We start from the raw sequence: 12,879 nt of genomic DNA, 5'->3' as shown, positions 1-12,879 counted from the left end.
TGTATCCCAACTCGCCATATCTGAACCCGAGCAAACACATCTCGGATGTGACTGAACGTGGTGTCAGAGCTCATCGCCTCCCTCCCCGGAATTTATGGGAGTTAGGTGACTTGGGTGTGCAGATGTGGTGCCAACTCACTCCAGCGACTTAACAAGGCCTCATACAGCTTCCATTACACGACGCATCGCCACTGTTATTGGTACCGAAGGTGGACACACCAGCTATTAAGTAGGTGTTCATAATGTTCTGGCTGATCACTGTAATTTTAACTTGGTATAACTCTGCTTCATAAATTTTATAAAGTTAGGCCCTTACTTTACAGATGATCATTACCGTGGGACCAGTGGCTGTGTAGAAAATTTTACTACTAACAGAGATACAAAATTGGACGGTAGGTAAAAAAGGTTCGCTACCCCTGCTCTAGATCGCGGGCTCCCGGGTTCGATTCCCGGCCCGGTCGGAGATTTTCTTCGCTCGGGGACTGGGTGTTTGTGCTGTCCAAATAATTTCATTTCATCTTCATCATAGAAACGCGCAAGTTTCCGAAGTTACGTCAAATACAAAGATTTGCACCAGGCGGCCGAACTACCCCAGACGGGGTCTCCCGGCCAGTAATGCCATACCATCATTTCATTTCATCCTCCTCTTTGTCCACAGAATGACTACAGCACATACTAAGACCGTATACATTAACTCCAATATTTCTATGTTCTTTTTTTGTACTGACACTGTAGCCTGAAGATGTCTTTACCTCAAAACACGTTGCTTCATTAAAAAACTTAAGTCAACAAAATATTCATAAAAATACAGCTGTTTCTGGCGTTATTTTGTACTTAGCTGGGAGAAAACCACCATGAATGAGGTAAATAATTTGTATGTATTGTTTTGTAAATATTTTTTGTTGTGTTTAATATGTACATACACTGTACCGCCATAGACAATTGTATAGGCATGCTTATTCAAATACAGTGATATGAGCCGGCCGCAGTGGCCGAGCGGTTAAAGGCGCTACAGTCTGGAACCGCACGACCGGGCGTGTGCAGTTGGAGTGATATGGGGCCCCTGAAACGTCTACATACGACTCTGACAGGTGACACGCACGTAAGCATCCTGTCTGATCACCTACGCTCCAGGAACACTTTCTCTTAATGGACGAGAATGTCCGTTCATGTAGAGTCCTTCAGGAGGCTAAATGCCTGCCAGGTGAAGTCCCGTGGACGGGCCAGCGAGGAATCCTAACCGTATAACCATAGAGCATGTCTGAGCTCCAATAACGAAATCGAGTGCAGACTCTTCAGCCTCCAACATCGCCTTTTCCAGAATTCTGCAAAGCTCATTCCCTGGGATACATATCTTAAGCCATTTCATACAGAGCATGCCATGACGCTCCTAAGGATATGTGGAAACTAGGACAAACAATAGTTCCTATTAACACTCTGGTTACTGTTTAAGTAGTTCCCCCATTTTTTAGTTTTCAAGTGCCTTTTCGGTTTCATGTGTTTTAAGTATATTTTTAACAATGTTGTATCCGAAATGTCTTGTGATATAGCATTGCTTGTTCTGTAGTTATTCAGACCTCCTACTCAGCAAAATGGTCTCTTTCACTGATTATGCCTAACTTTAGCACCAAAGTCAAGCTAAGCCACAGCACACGGTGTTTAAAACGAGAAACAAGACCATATTTAAATTCAGTTATAAAGGATGGACAACTAAGAAATCGCTCACGAAAACATGTAAATATTAATGGATAACAGTGTGATTCCAAAATGCACTAAAGGTATTGTAGCGGCAATAGAGAACCGTTTAGTAAAGAAAGTTCACATTTTTCATTGCAATTATCTTAAGCGAAAGGATGACGAAATGCCTTTAAAACTTCTTTTCCGTTACTTTCAGATATACACCTGTTGACAATTTGACAATCCATCTTACTGTGTGATTTACAGTAAGAGAGAAGGATGGAAAATTCCATCAGGTAACTCCAGGAAGACAATTTAATTTAGAAATCTTGCCATCAAACGCGGTTAACAAACGTCTAGAATTTATAAATAATTCCGCATCAAGTGTTTCAAAATCACAAGTATTCCTCTTCGCATGGACTTCATATTTCTCTTCTTTAGTTCACGTCTATATAAAGATACTTGAGCGTAGACCCTTGCACTGATATTTTAAGACACAATGAGTATTTAACTTTAAAATTTAGAGTATGTTTTGTGCAGAAACTTGTTGATTGTAGTATGCCTCAATGTTTAATGAACGCAGCTTCAGGTTGACTTCTTTAAGGGTATCTGATGATATACTGAGAATTAAAACCACCAAACAACAGCCAGATTCGTTACACTACTGAGAACATGAAATAAATTTAACAGTCACCAAAATATTTTTTCTTCGATTGTTGTTCTTAATTCTCTTTCTTTTTTTTTGCCTCAAGTTTACTGCACTATTATCACAGGATAACAGGGTAAAGAAAGTATGTAAGCTCACCTTGTAGAGAAGGTCGCTGAGAGCAACAGCGTGCCCAGGTTTATAGTTGACGGCTTGAAGGTGGTGGTGAAGCAGAGGGCTGTTTGTTACCTCAAGGAATGAAATCTCCCAGTCACTATTAAAAAGCTAATGCATTGTAACCTGAAAAAGAAAGAAAAATATCAATATTGACAGTTCAAAATTGTCTCTAAAACACAGACTTAAAATTGTTCAGCTTTGGGTAGTGTAAGGGTCTTTCACGATTTTAGCAAACATTGTCAATTGTTTTTCACTGTACCGTCTCCTGACCAGAATATCATACTACACTGCTAGGAAGGTATTCAGTCTACCAGATTATCTAAGTAAAGTGAATAACACTGCACGAAAATGACGCGTTTTAGCACACATCATTAATTTTTTATATGTGTGGTGTCTGTTCGGTCGAACATGTCCGAACGAACAGACACCATTAATGATCCTGCAGCTATACATAAACGACGAATGACAAATTCCGTCATCAGCTGCAATCGGGCACTGAAATAAATCCAATGGCTACAAGTAAAAACTTGTGCCACACCGGGACTCGAGCCCGGATTTTGTGCTTGTCGCGAGAGGTTCATTAACAACTTCGGCTATACGAGCACACTTCTCATCCAACCCAAATTCCCGTATGTCGCACATTACATACTTAATGTCCCCTGTGAGGACAGCGCTCTGACAGCCAGTTGCTGGTTGCTCATTATTTCGATATATACAACTACAGTTGCTGAAGAGGGATAAAATACTAAATTTTCACTTGTCACAACTGGATTTATTTCAATGCCCGATTGCAGCTAATGTTAGAATTTTTCTTTCGTCATTAATTTTTTAAATCGTTTATACATAAATAATTTTACTGCAGATTCTCCGCTACTGAAAAATTGGGTCAAGAGCTATAGACAAATAAATCACATTGAATTTTGTAGAACTAATGGTAGTTACCAGAAAGCTTTAACTCCACGTAAACTATTAAACACAAAACCAAATAAACTATTGCGAATATATCTGAACTCATAAGATTCAACAGGATTTTCAACAAATTACATCGTCTTATTTATAAAAGGTGGCTTCGTATTTTGCAAAGAAAATGCGTAAACATAATTTTCTCGGAAAGCTTACTGGATGTGATGGCAATGAGCAGACAGAACGTTTTGATTAACAGAGTGTACATATAGGAATCAGTGACCACAAGACAATTACAGCATCAGTGATCATTGTTGTCGAACGTCAGTATGATACTGAGCAGTCACCTAAAATATTCAGGTGTGATTAGGAGAATATGAGGGATCTGTGACATGAAATGCATGTGCTATGTAAGTTAATGCCGTGGAAGGTAGTGATGGATAGACAGGTTCCGTCACGGATCAGTAATACCGCGAAGCGAATGAAAAACCGGAGCGTGCTTCATAGAACATTCGTCAAAGACGAACCCTTGCTGGCAAAGAAAGGCTAAATTAAATCAAAACAAGCTAAGGACAGCTATTCAAGAAGCGTTCAAAGAAAGATCTTACCTGATGAGTTGTCAAAAATACCCTCAAATGTTTCTGTACTACGTACACTGTCTGATGTAACAAAGGGGCTAGTTCATTATGATAGCACCGAAACGAAAAATAATAAGATAAAGGCCAAAATGCTGAATTCTGTTTTTCTAAATTGCTTCACCGAAGATCACAACACACGTCCTACTTTCGACAGTTAGACGGATTTGAAAAAGACAAATGCATACATATTATAAAAATGGATGTACGTGTATATATACATATATGTTGTTCCACATCTCCTCCTAAACCACTGCATCAATCTCTACCCAACTTGATACACATATCACATACTGTCTGCAAGGAATTGCTGTTGGGGTAAGAACCACCTACCTATCAAAACGATTGGGGTGGGGGCGAAAAAGCAGTGTAGCCCGCGACGCGCGTGTAGCCATACTTTCTAATCCAATATTTGAGAATGAGAGTACTTAGTGACTTGCAACAAACTTTACACGTAATTTCAAACCTCCTCGCTGAAAACCCTCACAGAATTATGAAAGTAAAAAAGTTTAACGCTTACATTTTCAGTGTTCACGCAGTAAAACTGTCGCATGAAGCATGACGTTTTAGTTTATTACTTAGCAGGCCGGGGTGGCCGAGCTGTTCTAGGCGCTACAGTCTGGAACCGCGCGACCGCTACGGTCGCAGGTTCGAATCCTGCCTCGGGCATGGATGTGTGTGATGTCCTTAGGTTAGTTAGGTTTAAGTAGTTCTAAGTTCTAGGGGACTTATGACCACAGCAGTTGAGTCCCATAGTGCTCAGAGCCATTTGAGCCATTTTATTACTTATTTACTACAAAGGCATACATTTTGCAGAGAGTATTCACATACACGATTCAATATACCATCGAAATTCTATCACTGCACAGCACACAGTTCAGAAGATACGACATCATAAACATTAAGCTGCGTGAAAGTAGAACTGTAGAGCGAAATTCGATAGAGATACAGGTAACATATGTGTATAAATACGCGTGAAACACACTTGACACGTCCGTAGACGGGCAAAGCCACGGGTAAAAAGCTTATCCTAAACGCCTGGAACGATTGTAGCCAAATTTGGTACCCATATTAGTTACGAATTGGAAGGAAATGCTGTGGGGGGAAGGACAAGCAGCATCCTATTTGGGTGAGCGTGATAACCTGGAGAGAAGAGGAGGCAGGATGAGATTGACAGACAGCGAGGGGGAACGAGGAGAAGGACTAACAGAAGACTGGAAAAACACAACGCCAGCTACTCAGCTACTATTAGCTCGTGGTCTAGCGGTTAGCTTTGCTGCCCCTGGATCACAGGGTCCTGGGTTCGATTCCCCGCCGGGTCTGGGATTTCCTCCGTCGGGGGACTGGGTTTTTGTGTAGTTCTCATCATTTCATCATCATTCAGGAAACTGGCTAAACTCGACTGTGAAAAGACAGGGAATTTGAACGGCGCTGATAAAATGGTGCAAATGGTTCTGAGCACTATGGGACTTAACTGCTGTGGTCATCAGTCCCCTAGAACTTAGAACTACTTAAACCTAACTAACCTAAGGACATCACACACATCCATGCCCGAGGCAGGATTCGAACCTGCGACCGTAGCGGTCACGCGGTTCCAGACTGTAGCGCATAGAACCGCACGGCCACTCCGGCCGGCCGGCGCTGATAACCGCGTCGTTGAGCGCCCCACAAACCTGTCATCATCATCATCATTATCATTAGCTAATCGTAGTATAGAAATAAGTGAACGAGAAATCGAAGCCGGCCGCGATGACCGAGCGGTTCTAGGCGCTTCAGTCCGGAACCGCGCGACTGCTACGGTCGCAGGTTCGAACCTGCCTCGGGCATGGATGTGTGTGATGTCATTAGGTTACTTAGGGTTAAGTATTTCTACGTTCTAGGGGACTGATGACCTCAGAAGTTAAGTCCCATAGTGCTCAGATCCATTAGAACTATTTTTGAGAAATCGAAAAACAAATCTAGTCGCTAGGCGCAAGAAAGGATACAGGATGTGACCGGGGTGCTGTTTATAGTCAGTCCTGAACATGCGGTAAAGTGACTCCACTTCTAGTATCACCTAACCATAGGTCGTTAGATTAACGCAGAGGGCCACATGATTAGTAAATTTATAAGAAGGGTCGTAATACAAGCAAAATTTATTAACTATAACTGACGTCAATTTCTTGCAGAATTATGAAGCATCTGTTGTGTTCGTGTATGAATTTTCTGGAAACCTAACAATTCCTATGTAAGAATCAGCATGATTCCCGTAAGCACAGATCGCAAGACACCCACCTTGCTTCGTTGATTCATGACATATAGATGAGCTCGAGTTGTTGGCCTGTCTTGACTTCCAGAAAGACTTTGACATGGTTCTACACTACTGGCCATTAAGATTGCTACACCAAGAAGAAATACAGATGATAAACGGGTATTCATTGGACAAATATATTATACTAGAACTGAAATTTGATTAAATTTTCACACAGTTTGGGTGCATAGATCCTGAGAAATCAGTACTCAGAACAACCACCTCTGGCCGTAATAACGGCCTTGATACGCCTGGGCATTGAGTCAAACAGAGCTTGGATGGCGTGTACAGGTACAGCTGCCCATGCAGCTTCAACACGATACCAAAGTTCATCAAGAGTAGTGACTGGCGTATTATGATGAGCCAGTTGCTCGGCCACCATTGACCAGACGTTTTCAATTGGTGAGAGATCTGGAGAATGTGCTGGACAGGGCAGCAGTCGAACATTTTCTGTATCCAGAAAGGCACGTACAGGACCTGCAACATGCGGTCGTTCATTATCCTGCTGAAATGTAGGGTTTCGCAGGGACTGAATGAAGGCTAGAGCCACGGGTCGTAACACATCTGAAATGTAACGTCCACTGTTCAGAGTGCCGTCAATGCGAACAAGAGGTGACCGAGACGCGTAACCAATGGCACCCCATACCATTACACTGGGTGATACGCCAGTATGGCGATGACGAATACACGCTTACACGCTTCCAATGTCCGTTCACCACGATGTCGCCAAACACGGATGCGACCATCATGATGCTGTAAACAGAACCTGGATTCATCCGAAAAAATGACGTTTTGCCATTCGTGCTCCCAGGTTCGTCGTTGAGTACACCATCGCAGGCGGTCCTGACTGTGATGCAGCGTCAAGGGTAACCGCAGCCATGATCTCCGAGCTGATAGTTCCTGCTACTGCAAACGTCGTCGAACTGTTCGTGCAGATGGTTTTTGTCTTGCAAACGTCCCCATCTGTTGACTCAAGGGATCGAGACGTGGCTGCACGATCCGTTACAGCCATGCCGATAAGATGCCTGTCATCTCGACTGCTAGTGATACGAGGCCGTTGGGATCCAGCACGGTGTTCCGTATTACCCTCCTGAACTCACCGATTCCATATTCTGCTAACAGTCATTGGATCTCGAGCAACGCGAGCAGCATGTCGCGATACGATAAACCGCAATCACGATAGGCTACAATCCGACCTTTATGAAAGTCGGAAACGTGATGGTACGCGTTTCTCCTCCTTACACGAGGCATCACAACAACGTTTCACCAGGCAACGCCGGTCAACTGCTGTTTGTGTACGAGTAATCGGTTGGAATCTTTCCTCATGTCAGCACGTTGTAGGTGTCGCCACCGGCGCCAACCTTGTGTGAATGCTCTCAAAAGCTAATCATTTGCGTATCACAGCATCTTCTTCCTGTCGATTAAATTTCGCGTCTGTAGCTCGTCATCTTCGTGGTGTAGAAATTTTAATGGCCAGTAGTGTATATAGTTGCATAGGAAACAAAATACGCGTGTACGAAGTTTTCGAACAGCTATGCGATTCGACTGAAGGCATCCTAGTGAACTAAACATAGAATGTCGTTCTTAATGGAGAGTAATCGTCATAAGTGAAAAAGAAGGAAGATCGGGATGTAACGTACCGCGGACGATGAGGTCATTAGAGACGGAACACAATTTTGGATTAGGGAAGGAAATTATTCATGCCATTTCAAAGGAACCATCCCGGTATTCGCGGTAAATGATTTACGTAAATTACAGAAAATCAAAATCTGGATGGCCGGATGAGGATATGAGCCACCGCCCTCCAGTGTCTTACCACTGCCCCCCCCCCCCCCCCTCGCTCACTATTTGGCAACAGATTTTGTCGGGACTACTCCATAAAGAGTCAGCAAATTCTGCATCAACGAGGCCGTTATTAGAGCTATTTTACGTCCTGCTACCTGATCAACGGTGCTGAAAATTAACCTTCAATTTGGAGTTCTGTTTTCACCCACCCACGACTGAGATCTATGTCGTTGCTTATAAACATAGAAAACTACATGAGCTGTGAATAAATTGGAACTCATAACCAGTTTTCTCGCTGTGAAATGGTCAATAATATCACGACTTTACATATTACACTGTCCAATCACATTATTGTGAACCCCTGTCAAAAGCCTGAATAACCACCTTTTGCAGCGCGGATCGCTACAAGACATGCAGGAAGAAAATCAATAAGGTTCTAGAAGCTACATGTACGCGGAGCCTTGTCCACTGCAGTTCTGTGGCCAGGTTTCTCGACTGGGGACCCACGACGCGAACAGTCCAGTCGAAGTAGTCCCACAGATTCTCGATTGGACTTAAATCCAGGTAGTCTGGTGGTCAGGGGAGTACAGTAAACTCATCCCGGTGCTCTTCGAACCGACCTGTGTGACAAGTTGCATTGTCCTGCTGGTAGATGCCATCGTACACGCCAACGGCCATGTGTCCGATGGAGCATAAAGTGTGATTCATCTGAAAAGGCCACCTGTCTCCACTCAGCGGCATCCAGTCGCGGTACCGGTGTGCAAACTCCAGCCTTCGTCGTCGATGAACAGCAGCCAGCACGGGTGCATGAACGAGGCGTCTCCTTCGGAGGCCAATACGCAGCGACGTTCGCCAAACAGTCGTTGAAGATACAGTAATGGTAGAACCTTGGTTCATCTGGGCGGACAGTTGCTTAACAGTTGCACATCTATTCGGCCGTACACATCTCCTAACCATCATACCTTTCATCCATGGTCTGTGGCGTAGCACAGCTGCCTCAGTGCCACTTTTGGACAGCGCCATTTTGCAATACGGCAACGGCCTTGCCGCAGTGGATACACCGGTTCCCGTCCGATCACCGAAGTTAAGCGCTGTCGGGCGTGGCCGGCACTTGGATGGGTCACCATCCGGGCCGCCATGTGCTGTTGCCATTTTTCGGGGTGCACTCAGCCTCGTGATGCTAACTGAGGAGCTACTCGACCGAATGGTAGCGGCTCCGGTCAAAGAAAACCATCGTAACGACCGGGAGAGCGGTGTGCTGACCACACGCCCCTCCTATCCGCATCCTCATCTGAGGATGACACGGCGGTAGGATGGTCCCGATGGGCCACTTGTGGCCTGATGACGGAGTGCATTTTGCAATACACCGTGTGCTATAAATGTAACCGTTTTAGAAATGCTTCCTCCGTTGTCGCTATAACCAATGAGCATGCACCTGCGCGTTGACGTCTAACATAGGTGGTGGTCACATGAATGTGACTGGACCATGTATAATACAACACTGATATCCGAATTGACTGAGATATATGACAGAACCGTTGTCAACGGGATTAATAAGAGTACGATCTTCGTCGGGGGGGGGGGGGGAGGAACCAGTAACAAATCGATTTGACTGGGAACGATTTGCGGCTGCCATCAAAGAAGCTATTTTCTACAACTTAACTTTACCCCAATGGCTTCTTATTCATAAATTTCAGCCATTCTTCTTTGCGTCGGCACTTAACTCTGTACCTCAAAAGCAAGCTATTAGTATGCTGGAGGACGGCTCAGCGAATCACGCAATTTCCAGTACGTGCTTCCCTGGCTGCTAACTACTAATCTGTTTGCCTGCTGGATTCCCAAGTGTCCTAGTAACCGGCACAATGATACTTTCTCCAGTCGTTGTAGGCGGATATGGTTGTCCTGGATGGTCTGGACTTTTTCGTTTCCTCGGTAAATCCATTGTATAGGTTGAAGGATACTCATGGAGTTGGTGCAGACAAAGATTTGCACAGTCTAAGTGTGTCTAATCTCCTGCGCTACCCTCAAGCTCTCATGTAATTCGACATAGAAACAGTACACTGGTTTGGTAAACTATTGACGCGAACACAATTTACGAAAACTATATGGCAACTAAGGGAGTCCCTTTGGCTAAATCCACGTGTAAATATTGTCACGTAAGTTTAGTGCTCATTTAAAATTCTATAAAACATCGAATTAAGAAATATCCAAGAGAAACACATTTCCTATACTGCAGTAAATCTAAAATAACTTTAGAGCCTCTTGAGTAACCACGGCAACAGTGGATTAGCGCTGTTATTAATCCCTCACCAAGTGTCACTAGGCCGTGCTTTCAGCGCATTCCTAATGATCTTGTTATTTGAGAGCGATTTACGAAAATCAGTCAAATGACGGGGCGACTTCTGATAATCTAATGATATTTAAACATAGGTTTCACAGAATGAGGTCATGAGGACTTACATAAGTATTTGACTGCCCGATCCAAAAATACAACCATAGAAAACAACACATTCCTTCTTACGAAGTACAGGGTGTTCATAAATTATCTTTACAACATAAGACTTCATTAAATTTCAAACTATACTAGATGTGAACAAATGTTTTCCAACATGTGACAAGATAACTCAAAGCTTTCTTTTATTTCTTTTTACTTTCCACGTGACGCAATTATGGCGCAAAACTGAACATGAAAAGTTGATAAAATGTGATCGCCATAGGAGAAAGCTCAGTGTGTGTCCGATCAACTACTCGGGGTTGGCATACTTCATTTATGAAAGCGAGTAGTGTTCTGTGACGGAAGTAACTGCGAAATTGTGTAACGCATCCATTTCGCAGTGAATGCATTTTTACGGCAGGCTAAATATGGTCCACTCATGTTCGATGAAGTGCTTTTATCTGTTCTTTCGGCCGTAACAGCATGTTACACCTTCACAAGCCTGGATATCATCTGCTGTTCGTTGTGACATCGGCTGCACACGGCGTTTCACGCACGAGATATCATTTTCCAAGCAATCTTGCTATGACAGAACTTGCAGATCTGTAAGATGCAGTATGTACCGTAGCGCGCAGCGTATGGTGTGTTATTCCAGGCAGCGCTAAAAAATTTCACTGCGGTTCTAGTACGAAAAGTACGCGGCCTGTCCGGATTTGCGATTGTTTCTGTACGTTCCTTTTTTAAGTAAGACAGACATTTCTCCAGGAAATGCGAGAAATGTCATTTTACAAGATATGCCTGATAATGTTGCAAAGTTCGAGCGACTCGCGAGGGCGCGCTCACCAACTCCATCCAGTAGAGATCAATGTTACTTTTACACTTTTCATGATTCCCCTGCTGGTCAAAAAATTATCGTCGCACATATTTGGCCAGCAAGGGGAGGAGAGGTGGCGGCCTAAAATATTTGATCACCAGATATTTCGCCCGTCTTCTTGGTTAAATTCAGACCTCTCCGCAATGTCCCATATGTGAGGGAACGCGATGCTGTTGGTGGAGATCCATCCGTGGGATGACAACGCCATGGTGGTGATCCATCGGTGTGATGACAACTCAAAGCTTGCGACACTCTCGGTGGTATTCGAAAGAAGTGGTCTACTGGCCAGCATCGGATTTCGCCAACTCCCTTGTGTCATCATCATGACATCAACAATAACATAACACCACAAACTCATTACACTGTACACGAACTCATCACTGTCATCTGCATGAGACATTATACATTAAGAGGCCTGACCACTGAGCCACTAAGTGGTGTCAACTGAAAGGCTTGCACCAGGCCGTGAGCTACACGGGTAGGCTAATTAAAAAAAATTTCCATCTGATAGGCGAGAGATGTGCCTCTCTGACAGCTTCTGTTGCCGGCCGGTGTGGCCGTGCGGATCTAGGCGCTTCAGTCTGGAACCGCGTGACTGCTACGGTCGCAGGTTCGAATCCTGCCTCGGGCATGGATATGTGTGTGATGTCCTTAGGTTAGTTAGGTTTAAGTAGTTGTAAGTTCTAGGGGACTGATGACCTCAGAAGTTAAGTCCCATAGTGCTCAGAGCCATTTTTTGAACCCAAGTCTCTGCCATTTGCCGGAACGGTTCGAAACTTCACCGGCGCGCAGAACGAACATCAAATGCGAAGCACCAACGTCTGTCTACGTACATTAATGACTTTTTTTTTAAAAATTGTGGGGCATTACTTATTGAACGACCCCCGTACAAAGCTAAAATGAGAAGGCGTCATAGAGCATCCAGCGCAGATATACTAGGGTAATCCCGAAAGTAAGCTCTCCTAGTTTTTTCGTAAGTACATAGACCTGTTTATTTCACAATGGTTTACATCAGTTTACAGCTTGAACATTTAGCTAGTTTTCGACATAATCACCATTTCTGTCGATTCATTTTTGTAGACGCTGTGGCAGTTCTTGTATGCCCATATCATACCAGCTCGCCGCCATGCCGTTCAGAAAGTTATAAACCTCTTCTTTCACCTCGTCGTCGGAGCTGAATCGCTTTCCGGCCAAATGTTCTTTTCAGTTAGGGAGTAGGTAATAGTCACTGGGCGCCAAGTCAGGACTATAGGGTGGGTGGGTGGGTGGGTGATTATGTTCCACTGAAACTTTTGCAGGAGAGCAAAGGTTTGCCGAGCGATGTGTGGGCGAGCGTTGTCATGGAGAATGTGTACGCCCTTGCTCAACATTTCTCTTCTCCGGCGCTGAATTGCCCGTTTGAGTTTTGTCAGAGTCTCACAGTACCTGTCAGCGTTAATTGTGGTCCCAGTCGACCAA

The 12,879-nt window shown here is 44.1% G+C and overlaps 1 pseudogene; it reads left to right on the top strand.

The window, feature by feature from the left end:
- Positions 1–9,146: 9,146 nt before the first annotated feature.
- On the top strand, positions 9,147–9,264 carry LOC126185463 (5S ribosomal RNA; annotated as a pseudogene).
- The last annotated feature ends 3,615 nt before the right edge of the window (positions 9,265–12,879 follow it).

This window comes from Schistocerca cancellata, chromosome 4 (genome assembly GCF_023864275.1).
Source record: "Schistocerca cancellata isolate TAMUIC-IGC-003103 chromosome 4, iqSchCanc2.1, whole genome shotgun sequence".
Taxonomy (NCBI): Eukaryota; Metazoa; Arthropoda; class Insecta; order Orthoptera; family Acrididae; genus Schistocerca; species Schistocerca cancellata.
This window is presented reverse-complemented; position numbering and strand designations above follow the sequence as displayed.